The sequence below is a fragment of the Amblyomma mixtum genome, chromosome 5 (assembly GCF_055824585.1).
Source record: "Amblyomma mixtum isolate Tamu chromosome 5, ASM5582458v1, whole genome shotgun sequence".
NCBI classification, from domain to species: Eukaryota; Metazoa; Arthropoda; class Arachnida; order Ixodida; family Ixodidae; genus Amblyomma; species Amblyomma mixtum.
Genome location: NC_143016.1, coordinates 112,454,572 through 112,469,969, shown reverse-complemented (window position 1 = coordinate 112,469,969; position 15,398 = coordinate 112,454,572).

Sequence of the window (15,398 nt, the reverse complement as noted above, 5' to 3'; positions counted from 1 at the left end):
CGGGTTCACGCCTTTCGGGTTCAGTTCCGGGTTCGGCTCCGGAGGGACATTCCGTTCCGGTTCGAACCGCTCCGGGTCATGTCGAACCGGTTCAAACGGGTTCAAACGGGTTCAGACTATAAAAAATTCTGAACGTAGGTTTGTATTCAACCTTGTTTTGAGGTGCACTTTTTTGTGATATCAGCATATAAAACAACACTGCAAAATTTACTCAATGCGAGATGTTTTACTGTTCGCGGCAAAAAGATTTAAATTTACGCAGGAGCCACGAAATCAAATGAATTGAGATTTGGGTACACCGGCTATGTATACAAGACTCTATCTGATAAGATACATAAAAAGAAAAGCTGAGGGATTTTTCATCTACAAAACCTTTCAGCTTCAGCAGTTTCAGAGTCCCCGTCAGGCGACTAATAGGAATCTCTTGAAGCTGGTGTCAATCGTGAACTTCTCCGGCGCAAAGTGCTTACGCGGGCGCCGTCAGGACCGCTGCATGCACCCACTATGAGCGGAGGTTGCCTTGTATTTGCAGATAATACAGCCAATACATCTTTTTGTCACCCCAAAAACAGCTTGCCAGCCCCCCCCCCCCCTCCCCCCTCCCCACTCTGGCGGCATACCTGCCGCATGCATCTAAATATTTAAAATATTTTAATTGCATCACCTGTTCTACATCGCCTTTGTGACTGGTGTTATATATCTCGACCACCTATAGCTCAGTTTCTTCGAAAACGCAGCTACTCATGGCTTCCCTCTACTAAAGTGTAGAATTAAGATTTTCGCCTCTGCTAATGTCGTCGCCATCCCTTGCTCTCATGAAAAGAATATGATAAAAAAGCAGGCTGGCTTTGGTTGGGGGCACTTCGTGCCTGTGCGGACACAAACTTGCGACGTCTTCGATGCGACGGTGCGTTGTGACAATGTTGCAATTGGTGCACTGCGAGAGGACTGTAAATTCGTTCAATAGACTTTTTGTGACTTTTCTGGGGCGCTTTCAAAGGGAGCCCACGCGTGGGCAGAATTTCATTCTACCTTGATACAGTCTGGTGAGTCTTTCGTGCTGTTTTTGTCCACTAACCTGTAACATGATTTTAATTTTTCGAAACCGAAAACCACCGCTTCCTGGCAGCTGTGCATATTAGGTGACTAAATGCTCATCTGTCTTTTATGTGCATAGTCGTGAGGAAATTTTGTGCTGACAAATTATATTTCCTAGATTTTCGCTTTTCCTTAGTACGGCTTCTCCAGAAAGCAGCTGACAAAGATTCTGATCGGTCATTACTTCCTCTACGTGCAGCCTTACCTTGCCTTTCTTGACGGCCTTGTATTAAGGCGAGTTTGGAGAATGTACTTTCAATAGGACCCAAAAACCTTTCTTAGACTTCAAACGTCCACCATACGTGTTAGGACATGCCATCGAGCCAAGGGGATGTTTGTGCCATGATCAGTGAATCGCTACATCTGCAAGTAACGAGGAACTATTAAACGACGAAATTATTTGTGATGGTACGTTCGTTTGAGACATAGCTCACTTCAGCAGTCTCATAAAAAGGACATTGAGGTCATGCCTTACACTATAAGATTTGTGCCAGTAATGAAGGACACCGGAATTTCGTGTGAACTTTTCCTGTTAATAAGACTGCTTAGCGTGTGAAGAAGCTGTATGTTTGATAAACATGCACAATCGACACTTTCAGCGCAGTCACTGTTCAGAGAACAGTTCATTTTAGCTCAGAACATATATGCTGCGAAATTTCAACCTCGTGACTGGTCGCCCTTTCTTGACGTGCGCGCCTTCAGGAATTTTTATGTGCGGGCAGGGTAAGGGAGTGATAGTGGCATGAGGCCGTATGCCGAGATCGCGGAATTCGACCCAGTAAAGTAAGGCAAGACGAGGTCAAGGAGGTTCCTGATGTTCCATGAGGCAACAATAAAAAGAATCTTCTAAGATGGCCGAGTAGCCTAAGACATCAGTAAAGGAAGCTTCTTTGTTGCGCCCGCCGCCACTGGCTCGATTCCCACTCAGGGTTAGAGTATTGTAGTTGTTTTTCTGTACTGCGTTAGCAGTTTAGTCTCCTTTCTAAAAAAAATTCTGTGGTGTGCGTGCGTGCGTGTGTGTGTGTGTGTGTGTGTGTGTGCGTGCGTGCGTGCGTGCGTGCGCGCGCGCGTGTGTGCATGTGCGTGTGCGTGTGCGTGTGCGTGCGTGCGTGCGTGTGTGTGTGTGTGTGTGTGTGTGTGTGTGTGTGTGTGTGTGTGTGTGTGTGTGTGTGTGTGTGTGTGTGTGTGTGTGTGTGTGTGTTTGCGCGCGTACATGCATGTGTGCGCCTGAGCATGTGTATGCGTACGCGTGTATAATTTGGTGAGCGCACGTCCGGGCACTCACTGGCAAAAAATTGACAGGCGGTTACAATTGCTGGTAATGCGAGGTTTAAGCGCAACTCATCACACGCCACCTGGCATGTGGCGTATTACGCTGCTATAGCGACACTCTTGGGGTGTTCTCGTGGCAGCCACCTTCCAGGTGGCGTTTAATTCGCTCTGCTACTTGGACAACCGGTTACGCCGACTACGCTGACTACGACGCGGAACGCGGGTACGGGCGCATAAGAGCTGCGGTCTAAAATGGCTCATCTACCAGCAGCCGATCTACCTGAGGTAGAATGCTGTGAATGCTGCACGTGTGCCGTCGCAAAGCATTCCACAAAAGAACGCCAACAAACATGAAGCCTCTTGGTGAACGAAACGCTAGCGAATCCTGCCGCCGCAGTGCAAAAACATGTTTTTGAGTCGTCGCGGTGGTGAGCGGCGAGGTTCCAACAAGTTGGAAATTTTCGGTGGGACGAACACGCCGCTCAGTCACCCATTCGCTTGCACGTGAACCAACACAAACCTCAGACACAAACAACCCGAAGCAAGGGTTCTCGCACAGCTTCCGCCCTCACCGTTCGACCACGTTTTTTATGTGGCACTCTCGGTAAAAGGAGACGCATTACGTTCGCTGCTATTGACGAGGGTGGCGCTGGTGAACATTGTCATGGGTCGGTTGCTCTACACATAAATACCCCCGAAAGCCAAAACGATTAGACAGGCGTCGCCGCAGCGCGGAAGTAGCGGACACCTTAAATTTCCTCACTGTGCTCTTTTCTTCAGAACCTGTATAGCCTCTCCAGAAGGCAGACGACTCAGGTACTTACAGGGTATTTGTTTCCTGTACTGTTGTATTGGAAACCTTTTCTGGAGTTCTTTAACACCAGTGTTATAAAATGTGTTAAGCGAATGTACATGTAATTCTTCTGCTGCAAAAACGTTCTTCTCTAAAGTGCACACATAGATGATGCCTGTCAAGGCATGACTTCATGCTGAGGAGATGTTTCTGCTATGGAGGGTGTATTTGCGCTTATGCAATGCGCCAAAGACCATGTACCATTTTTTTTTTATTCTGTGAAATGATGCTACGCTCTTCTGAGACATAATTACGGCGAACATACATGAGAAGGACATTGAAATCACACGGATTGGTGCCTGTTTTTTGCCAGGGGAGAAAAACAGTGTTGTGCCGTGTAATCTAATTATGTTGATGGGACTGTTTAGTCTCTGGAAGAGCCGCATGATGGACCGCCACGCCGATTCACCGCGGTCATCGAAACCTTTGTTTCGTGAGCAGTGCGCTTTGATGCGGGGACTATATGTTGCCCTGGAAGGGCCGCCTTGCTGGCTCCCCTATCTCTGCATGGGTGTGCCTCTCAGACTTTTTATGTTTAAGGAGGTGGGGACGTGCAGGGGTATGGTGGGCTCGTATTACACAGACTGGTGTTCTGTGGCATGGGTTTACTCCGATTTTCCTTTTCGGCACTATTTACATGCATTAAAGAAAAAAATCGTCGCCCGTAGCTCAATTGGTAGAGCACCAGACGCAAAATTAGGAGGTCAAGGGTTCAGACCCTACTGGGGGCATGTGTTTTTAAAGCGAAAGCTTTACTACTTGCACTGGCAGCCTTTGCCGTGGCGCGGCGGTGCCACCATTGACCTTTAGTTGACCTCTGTGTGACGTCATGTGTGACATCACGCCGAAGAGAAGGGCGATCGACTCGCGCCGTCGCAAGCCGCGGCGGTGCCACCACCGGCGCCTATCTCCTGCGCTCTCCGCTAGGAGCGCGATTGCGGCGTTACGCTGAAGAGATTAGGCTCGACTCACATCGCTAGAAAGCAGTAGCTGTGCCAACCACCAGCGGCCTAAGATTGCTTCGCGATCTCGAGCCGTCCGTGTGCGACGGCGGTGCACATGAACGGCGGCCTGACTGGACTGGACTGGATTGTACTGGACTGGATTGAATTGGATTGGATTAGAATAGATTAGATTACATTAGATTACATTAGACTACATTGGATTGGATTGCATTGAATTATATTGTATAACAGATGCATCGCCACAAGTCTAACAACAAGCACCACCACCAGCTACACTACCAGCTGAACCATGGCGTAGGTACGGATATTGCTTTCGCAATTACCGGGCTTAACCAAGCTAAGCCACAGCGAATTTCTTTCAGTTTAATCAGTTATCGTTAAAAATAATTACTCTTTAAGCTCCTATTGATGAACACCACACATTATTAAAAAAAATACTTCCCCTATGCTCCTTGGTTTCGGTTTTTGTTGGCTTTCCTCACGTGCGGCAGCGAGAGACCGATATAAGCCGCCCGTCAGAGAATTCAAGAAACAGCAGTCTGAGAACAGCGTGACGAAGCTGCCCGCTAGAGATTGGCATTTTTTTTTAAATATATATATAAGCAGAACAATTTCAATGCATCGACAAAACACAAAATCACTTCATCGCAGTTACATTTCATTTCAGTAGCACCTTTCTAGGCGTTTATCACAACCCAGCGAGCGCATGTATTTCCGCATTGCCTCTTTGTGTAATCACTATTTTTTTTTTCTAAGTATCGTACCGCTGGTACATGCCCGCTTTTCATTGCTTATTTCCGTCGCGTGCAACGAAGGATGTTCGGATTATTTAAAAAGAAAACGCATATGCATATTTATTTGTTTTGTAATAATAGCATTATGTGTGTTCTAACGCGTCAAAGCGGCGCGGAGTCTATCAAGAACTCTATGGTGGAGGACTCCAGATTAGCGTAGACCATCTGGGGTTCCTCAGAATGCACTCTCAACGCACAGCACACACGCATTTTTGCATTTCGCCGCTATCAAAATGCGACCTCACCACCGGTATCGAACCCCCGACCTTGGTATTAGCAGCGGAGTACCACAGCCCTGAGCCATCGTGAGAGGTCTTTTTCATTATCTGCTGTATGAAACAAAGAATGCCTCAGAACGTATATGTTGCACAACGTTATTGGGTCATTGCGCCTATACTTCACGTATTTATGGTACTCAAAAAAAAAAGAAAAGGGAAAAAGGGAAGCCATTCTCACTCAGTGCTTTACGAGTTCAAGCAGTGCTAACAATGTGTGAAAGCTATACGTAAGCACGTAAAAGGGGGATACTATAAAATCCGAACTTATCACATCAATCTGGAGTAAAATACTCTAGAATTACCAAAAGCTCATTGCGGTAACGCCAATTAGCTTTCTTTCTATACACGAGACTACTTTCAGTCTTGTTGTTGAACTGGATGCGATTTCTACTGGATGCCATTTTCGCACTCCATAGCGCCGACAGCTTTCGGTGGGTAAATCTACGCGCTGGCACATGCCATTTGGTCAAAAAAAAAACAGAAACAAAGCATGTCGTGTTGCACAAAATGTGCTGCTGAACCGAGTCCCGAACCGGTTCAGAACGGTTCCTTTGAATCGTTCCGGTTCGGGTTCAGTTCCAAGATGGCGAAAAAAGTTTGGGTTCGGTTCGGTTCGAGTTCCGGGCGAAAATTCTGGTTCGGTTCCGGTTTTGGGTTCAGGTTCGGTTCCAGTTCGACACCCTGCCTCTGGGTACCCTGTACGCGAGACAGTCGCGGCACAATCTTGGTGCAAATATCGGGAAAACTGGGACGACGTGAAGGTCGGCCAGCGGCGAGTCTACATAGACGAACGACATGTATAGAATTGTCTAAAATGGCGTTGCACGGCTTGCTCTGTGCCTCATACGGATGCTTTATGGCGTCATCCTATTATTCTTGCCATCACTGGGATTTTCTGTACCATCTGCGAGTGCACACACACACACACACACACACACACACACACACACACACACACACACACACACACACACACACACACACACACGCACACGCACACGCACACGCACACGCACACGCACACACGCACGCGCACGCACACACGCACACACACACACAACACACACACACACACACACACGCCGCCGGCTTTTCTCGGATTGGGACGGGTAATGCTTCCGCATTACCAGTGGAGGACACAGTTTGTCGACATAACCTAAAACGCTTGGAAATAGTAGATGAGAGCGTCAGTGGGCTGATGTGCGCGATTAATGTCCCGTGTAAAGAAACTCCAGGGTGCGACATTGCCTAGTTTTACCTGAGCCCGCTCCGTCATGTACGTCCGCCTATATGAAATTACTAGCTAAGGGTGCCTTTTCACACCGAGTTACTAATGTTCACATTCGAAAGTGTAGCCATCCTAAACATATATTTCAATATTATCACACCCGTAATTGCACGCCACTGCCTGTCCTGCAAGGCTAAAATGAGTATTTTTTTAATGAGGGCGATACGCAATCGTTAGATATCTACGGATTTCTGAAATAGGACTTCGAGCAACTGCTTCTAAAGATACAATTCTCGCACAGTCTCGTTTAAAGCAGTAGCAATTAAGCCACTTTCTTAACGCAGTGAACAATTTTTTTTTTCTGATCGTGTTTCTGCTTGCTTCCCAGGATTCCGTGCAGGATGAACTCCTGAAACGAATGGTTCGCTCCGTAAATGGGCTCAACCGAAAGATAGTGACCTCGGCGTCCTCAAAGCAAACAGCTGTGCAGAAGTCGACCATGGAATTTCAAGTCTGCGAAGGCCTGGTGGACAACAACCACATCTCAATGGAGATCATCAGACGCATACTCAAAGCTACCGGCCTGTTTGCTTCCCCTGAGTGGACTGGCCCGAAGGACATGGAGAACACCTCCTGCTTACTGCGAACCCGCTGGCAGTTGGCACCTTTACTCACCATGAAATTGATCAAACACCCCTCTGTGCTCACGCTGGCGCCAAGCCAGTGGGCGAAGAATCACTTCGCGCGTAGGTCGCGTCGACAGCTTGCAGCGACTGACACTAACGCGCTTCACGTGTTCTTCCTGCCATTGAGCTCCGATCGCACAACGCAGCCTCCAGGTTCTTCTGGTGACATGTCTTCTGAGCAGCTCATAGCCGTGGGCGGACAAGTCACGCAACAGCTTATTGGGGAGCTTACTCGACCGGCAGCCAGTAGCGATTACTTTCTCTTGGATGCAGGCATCGTCGGAACTTTCACGTCAGGAATCGACGGGCACATGTGGCTGCAGCTCATGTCTGCCTGCTTTGGCCACGATGGGCCCCTCAGCTACGATGTGTCCAGTGCAGAGTTCGTCCGAATGGTGCTGTCTCTGCCGGTGATAATCGGAGCGCCCACTACGCAGCAGTATCTGAGGTGGCACATAATCGAGACGATGGCGGTCAATTACCATGGACCGTGGGTAGTCCAGATGGCCGGCAGTGTCGACCTCGCGCTCCGGAATCGGCAGCTGAAATGCCGCCGTGTGCTCCAGAAGTACGCAGGCCGAGCTTTCGTGGCGCCGTACGTGCGCGTCTTCTTCCGCGAAGGCGTAGATGTTGACCGGATAACTCTATACCACGAGCTGGCGGATGCCTACGAGGACGTGATGCAGGCGCTGCTACCGTTTGTTCCGGCGTTCAGCTCTGGCGCTTACAAGGAACGTCACGGCATCCAAGGAAACGGGACGGCAGCAGAAGGAGGAGCTTTCGAACTGGTGGCAAGATCCAGCGACGCCTACCTCAACGGCACGTTTCGAAACTATAGCGACATGTCCAATGACAGTTTTCACAACAGGCTTCAACTGAAAGCGGGCCTTGAGAATTCCAAACGAGACAAGGGCACTTTTGCCCGTTCCCTTCACACAAAACTGCGACGTCCAGCGTTTTACGAGTTCGTTAACCGTGGCGAAAACGCCGAGGAAGACTTTCGCATTCTTCCTGACGCGATAGCCATACCGTTCTACCATGTCGACGGCCCACTTGTTCTCAAGCTTGGAAGCCTGAGATCTGTGATGTCGTCGGCACTACTGAGGCTGGTGGCAGCGAAAGGCTTCACTGATAACAACTCGTCACGGGTGGAAGAGTGCAGTAGCCGTAGCCGTCCTCACATCGACTGCGCCCAGCCTGTGGTGCGAGAGTTAGCACAGGAGCGCAAGGTGTCAATCCGCCTTTTGAAATGGCGTCCCTACTGCATGTTGTTGGGGCCCGAAACTCAACCGATTCCATGGCCCTGGTGGGCCTGCCCAAACTATCTGGCCCCCGTCTGCTGTATGCAGTCTGGTGCTACCTGCAGTGCGGCGAAACACGAGGTCGCCGTAGGTGCAACGCAGCTCTCGGGGAGCTGTCATCTTTCGCCGATGCCTTCGGGTGTCCGACCTCACCATCAATGAAGAAACCAAGAACCTGCTTGGCTGCCCTTCTGGCTGACCGCTTACGGTCCGACCATCGACGCAGCTGAAAGACAGGATGACTTGTTTTGCTCCTAGAGCTAATCTAGTTAAAAAATATGAAGCCCTCCTGAATGATTACATTCCCGACTGAAGTTCTCTGCCCAGTAAGCGTGTGCCCGGCAAGCTCAGGGCCCTGTGCGTGTTAGGCGCGCAACTGACTCATCGTGTATGGTAATGCAACCCTAGTTGTTCCTGGGAAGTATTTATGTGATATCACCAGCCTTGTCTGAACGCAATAGTGTGTTGGCATCTTTGTCATAGCAACCTCTAGCAGTGTGGACTTATTCAAGCTCACTTCTGACCATCTTCAGGAAGCACGTAAATTTTAATATTGCACTTCTTTCTCTGAGAATGGCTGGTGTTGCGAATGGTCACACAATACTAAAATTTGCGGAAATGACACGCCCCGCCAAGTACGGCACTTTCCTCGCGCAAAACAGGCTTGGCCCTGCAGCCTTTTGTTCTGTAGTCCCAATCCAATCCGCCGGGCTAGCAACACAAAATGGAGAGTGTTACAAGCTGTTTACTGACAACTATAGCGGCAGCGTTTAGAAATACTTTCCCCGGTAACGTTATAGCAATTGGTGGCAGTTTAGGCTGCTCTTTCAGTCAAGGCAACTTATAACGGGCGCAGTTGTAACGAATAAGAGAGCTATTATCATCAAAATATGTATTATGGCTATGGCACTGCGTCTCAGGTGAAAAGGATAATCGTGGCTGCACCACACGGTAAAAATGAACAAGCAGTCACCTATAAACTCACCTCTGAAGTCGAAAAACGTGGGCTCCCCGCCAGCGCGGCAACCGAAGAGCGTCTGCCAGCTCATGTTCTCCCTGAAAGGTAGTGTCGACCCCCAAAGCAATGAAAAAGGCGGCATCGTAATAGCAATTGACGACCCGCACGGAGGACCGAGATAAGTCAGCCGGGGCGGGCGTGTGTTCCGTCTGGGGAAAACGTCCAAAGCGGAAGCATCAGAAGCGTGGTAAGAGCGAGAGAGGGGCCGCGCTGATAATTAAATTACTGCACACGAATGGTTAAAAATAGTAACGAATTGATTGGTTTGGTTTATTGGGGTTTAACATCTCAATAAACCAAACCAATCGAAATATTTTAACTTTAGTGCCAGGGTACGTTTGCTGGCCAACAGCAACCCAGTCAGATCTCCGCCTTCTGCGCTGCTGCCGCGTGGGATGGGAATTATCCGAGTGCGCATTTACAAAATGAGTGCAGGTAATCCTCATCAGCCGGCTGCGACGCTATGACGAGGCCACGTGCTTTCAAGGAACATGAAAGCTCACTGCAGCCTTTAGTGTACCAGACAAAAAAAAAAAATTCTGATATTTCATAACTTGCAGCTGCTTCGACGCCTACTCGGAGTTAATAGCCCGCCTGGCTGACGCCTTTGACCATTTTGCCATCGCCGCGGCCTTTTGTAAGCATGAGATGCTTTTGGCTCTCGTTGTCGGCGCGCTGTGGGTGCCCTTGGCGCCAAAACGGAGGGAGAACACGGAATCGAACCCAAACAAATGTTGGCGAAACTTTTAGCTACTCCTTGGTGCCTACGTGCTGCGTTGCAGCCGGAGCAGCGCCTGTGTCAACAGCGCCTCTAGAATGCGCTGCCACTTTCGGTTAGAAAAAATAGGCGCGCTTTAGCAACCACTTTCACCCAAGCAATTGGTGCAGCAGCCGATAGCCTTAGGGTTCTCGCAGCTATCGCTCTTGGCAGTACTAAGCATATTTTTATTTACTTTTGCATATAGTGCAGAAGTAGCACAGCGCTGGTTCAGTCATGATGTGATATGGCCAGAAATGTTTCGGATCTTACACTCATGAGTCGCTTCGAGGAGTCGTTCGTCTGAAGATGTCACAAAAAGCCCACCAGCGTGCTACGGTGGTCTATGCCGCTCACGGTTCCTCACATAAAGTTCACCATAGCGGGCGGGCGCGGTGCATTTAACCGGCATAATATTTCGTCGTGTTGGCCGCGCCTTGTGGGGATGCCATGCAGCACTGAGGTCGCTTCCTACCGCCCACTGCGGCGTTTGGCTTCTCTTGGAATCCACTCCGTTACCCTTCAGGACCAGCGATTATCTTGCCTTTGCATTGCATGCCCTGCCAAAGCGCATTTCTTTCTCTTGATTTCGACTAGGATGTCATCAACCCGCGTTTGATTCCTTACCCACTCCGCCCGCTTCCGATCTATTCACGTTACTTCTATCGTTTTTCTTTCCATAGCTCGCTTTAACACGAAGCGTGTTGGCAGCGGCGATCGCCTAGTGGTCTCGCTGAGCGGCCTTTAAAGGAGATCTGTTCGCGCAGCCGCGGGTTCGACTCCCAGTCATAGATATTGATTCCAATTCTTTTTGTCTTTTGAATGGTTTGACATCTAACGCAGCTGAAGGTCAAATTTACAGGTTCCGCGACTGAAGCCCGAGGTCTAGTAGGAAAACTCACTTCAAAAAAAAAAAAAACTGGGCACATTTTTCTTATGGGTTCTTTAAATTTTGATCCTTGAATATCGTACAACTCTCCAAAAATGGTTCAAATCCCCTTTGAGTTAGAAACAATAAGAAGAGAGAGCTTTTATGTCAGCCGTTTGAAACAGAGCTGCCGGCAAAATTGCACCATGTTTTCAATTGTTTGCGACCATCTTGGCGCTACAGATGTGCACATCAATTCGTTTCTGCGAACTCACAGGTTACTCTTATGTGTTAACCCAGAAGTATCCGTGCTTTCACAGGGCAATTAGAACGCTTTCCAAATCAATTTAAAAACCGCTGCTATTGAGAACGTGTCATATGTATTTGATGGACAGGTAGAATGCAGAGTGTGAGACCTCACCTGATCTATAGGACAGAAGATGCTAAAGCTACCATGAAAGAAAGGGAGAAAATTAAGATATCAATTAAACAGACAGTGCTTCACTATTCTAGTTCTTAGCAATGCTTGCACGTATTTTCTGCAGCCGTCAATTAGTTCGGACACAAGAGCGTTCATGTGGAGCTCGTTCGGGCACGACCCAGCAGCCTTGTACACATGATTAGTGGCTTCATAATTGTTGCGCAGAGAAGGAGCCTTAAGACACAAAATAATTTCTCTAAACATTCACCCCAGGACCGCAAGAAATGGACATCGTCAGTCAACGCGCAAGCCAGCTTTGTCATGCTAACCGCGAGGACTCAGGTCTGAACCCGCTTTAAAACAAGGGGTTTGAAGGTATGTGGATTCTTCGAAGCCTCACCAAGATCCATGAAGTAATAGGCTAGAAATAGTTCTATCAAGATTAAGGCGTGCAACATCTAACGCAAAGCACCAAAGGGACAAGAAAATAAAATTCACACACTAATGTAGAAATAAGAAGAGAATACAGCCCTTCCTGGTTTTTAGTGTGGTAAAACTTTAGCTGGGTTGAACCCACTGCGTAAAATAATATATTGATGTGAGTCGGCTGGCAAGAAAGTTTCCGCTGTGAGATGAGGAGTCTGGAACAGTAAGTACTCGCTTTGGCATCCTTTGGGGAATATTCAGAAATCGGGGTGAGAACCACAATATGGCCCTGCATTTTGAGCTCGCGCAAAATATTCCTAGCAGAAATGCTTATAATGACCCCGCAACACTGGGAAGTGATTTGGAGAACCAAACTGTTGTGAGCAGTGAAACACTCTTCCATGATCCTCGGCGGATCTTTTTAATGCAGTGGCGTTTTCTTTGCTTCCGATTCACTTGCAGATCCGCAATAAGGGTATGACGCGTCAGCGTTAATTGGTTAATGCCCGCGTGTGCGGAATTGGTCGTTTTCTATTTTACATTAATACTTACTAGATGTGTCCTCGTACCACTCCTGGCGCGGAACTGCAGCGGTTAAACGATGCGCCACTGCCCCGACGGGTGCCTCTTCCTATCATAGCAACCAGTGGGGCTTCTGAGACCCAGGTTCCTCTTACCGAGCAACCGCTCATGACAGGTCATTCATTTAACTGCCAACTGCTGCCACGGTGGGCAGTTTTCTTACAATCTGGTAGGCAGCTTGCCGCCTGCAAGGGACGACAGGCTGTGATGCTGTGTCAAATTTCGCCCCATGTCACGTGTGCAGGTTGTTACCATTTCCGCCAGCGCAGACACTTCTAACCCTAACACACTGATAGAAACGGATACATGACGAAGACAAAAGTAATCAAAGCAGTGAAGGCCGCACAGCAAGGGGACCGAAGCAGCGTATAGTGCAACCACTAGTGGCGCAGCAGACGGGACTTTCCTCTTCAATATTTATAAAAAGCTTACTGGGCTATAAGGCGGGGGTTGACAGTGATGGTTGTCAAATGTGAAGAAGAATAGGGTGCCTGAAAGAGAATCAATGTATTCATAGTCAGAGCGCACATTCAAAACTTTATACAAGGCTTTGGCATTCAATAATATTTTTTATAGCCTTTATCACACCCACCCATCTACAGCTGTGGATGTAAAGCTTAGCGCCCGTTGCGCACAACCCTGTCCTGCATCGCATCGGTAAGCAGTGAGCGGAGGCGCGTTATCCAAAGCTGCCAACACAACGCCGACATGCATGAATAATGGAAGTCGTAGGTTCGCGGGAATATGCGCTGCTTTCGTGGCCGCATTCACCTCGTGTGCAAAGCAGATGGGGGCTTATATTGCACTTGTTCTTCCAGTTTTAACAACAATGTTTCTGCGCTCTTCGAACCCAGCGCTTTTTTTTTCTTCTCGTATGTTGTTTCACAATTTTTTTCTGTACCAACGATATCGGCGATGACGTGAGTCATAACGCGAAAGACCTGCGTATTTTTTTTCTGCTTCCTTCCGATCAACCGCATCACGTCCGTGAGGCCGTTATACGCCTGCACTGCATGTGAAATAAAAATTTAGTAAACTGTTACCTAGTACTGATTACACGAGCTTTAAAAATTGTGCACCGCAAGAAATAGCAATGCTGCTACTTGCATCGTACAGGAAGCGCTACCAAGCGACTTAAGGGGCACTTTTTGAGTCGCCGATCTCATCAGGGCGGAACGCCATTCAAATCTTGCAAAATGTTTAAAAACTTGACTTCGAATTGTTTTCTTGTATCTACATTTCCTGTATCTTGTATCTACATGTATTTTTTTTTGCACACTTGTGGCTTTCTCTAAAAAACGGAAGTGGCAGCGCTGAAATTCGCCGTGTGGAGTGCTAGTTTATTTAGCAGAACTTGAGCTAGAACTGTATTTCTTCAAGAAATAAGTACATTTCCTAAAACTTTTCGCTTTGGTTCACTGAATGAGTTTGCTGAATGAAAATAAAGATGATATTTAAGAAAACAGTTTTTCCCATAGGCTTATTACTGCGGTTACAATTTTTAGAGTAAATATGCCGTTCCGGACTGCTGATATGAGCGTTGTGGATTAAGACATTTAAGGAAAAAGCAGCAAAAATGAAGACATCTTAAAATAAATTTGCATTTAAGCAAATTGTCAACATTTTTTGGCAAATTTTGCCTCTTTGTAGCAACTGCTTTAATTATGTCATTGGAACAGAATATTCTATTTTGAGTGCTTCTAAATCTCACCCACCTTAAGTGCAGATAGTTTTGAGTCCCAAAGTTCATTCTTCCAGAAGACGTCGCGAATCTGTTTTTGCACAAGAATAGCTCCTAAATATTCAAGCGTTAAACGTCGCATGTAAAATCAAACGCTGTGGACAAGAAGAGGAGGGTTGCGAATTGTGGGCCTCGTAATGACGCACATATCAAGGAGGCCAACAGCGATCGAAACCAGGGAGAGGATAGCAAAATATTTTTTTTAATTTGTGCTATTGACTTATTAGACATTAGTAGCAGAACCGCTTTATGACTGAAAAAGAATTTAAAGAGAAAGTAGTAGAACAATGAATTAGATACCGCAGGAGAGATTTGAACCCATGACTTCTATTTTCGCGTATGGTGATCTGCCTAGTGAGGTACGATGGCGGCTGTCCAATCTTCTACTTTCGAGGGTATTATGTGGCGAGTAGCCTAAGGCTGATAGTGTCCACCAGCGCCTCCCTCCTTCATAGAGGTGGATATAAAAACTCTATTACCGCGACCATCACGTGGAACAAGGCCGACAGGTGAGAACAGGAGCTTGAGAGAATACTTTTAATCTACGTATTACATCATTACTGCCAGAACCAAGGCCTTTGTTAAGCTATAGAGCACGCAAGAGTGGTAGAATTAGGGGCTACTTATAATTTGCATTTTAGGAAGGCAAGTCATCGAAACGCAGAAAATACATAATCAATTTTTTTTTTAAATTGTAGTGTTTGATCAACGGGAAATTAGTAGTGTAAGCACTTTACGGCTGAAAATAACGCATGAGAAAGAAGAAGAAAAAGCAACCACATGCCCCTGATGGGATCGAACACAAACCCTCCGAATATGGCCGAGAAAGTCCAAAATATCGCGTGACTCGCTGATTTACGCGGTCATATGTACTCAGAAACTTGCGTGATGGCCTCATCTTCGACATCCTGAACGCCCAATATATTTATCATCTGGCTTTTCTTGTTCCCTTTGGTTCCTTTTCCCCCATCTACCGCGGAAAGAGGCTTAATCTAGTAACCCTTTGCTAACGCGTTTTTTTTTTCTTCACTGTAGATATCTCTAAGACTGTGGACTCTGCATCGCGGATTACCTAGGCAAAATTGCACTACCCAAATAACAGAACCACTG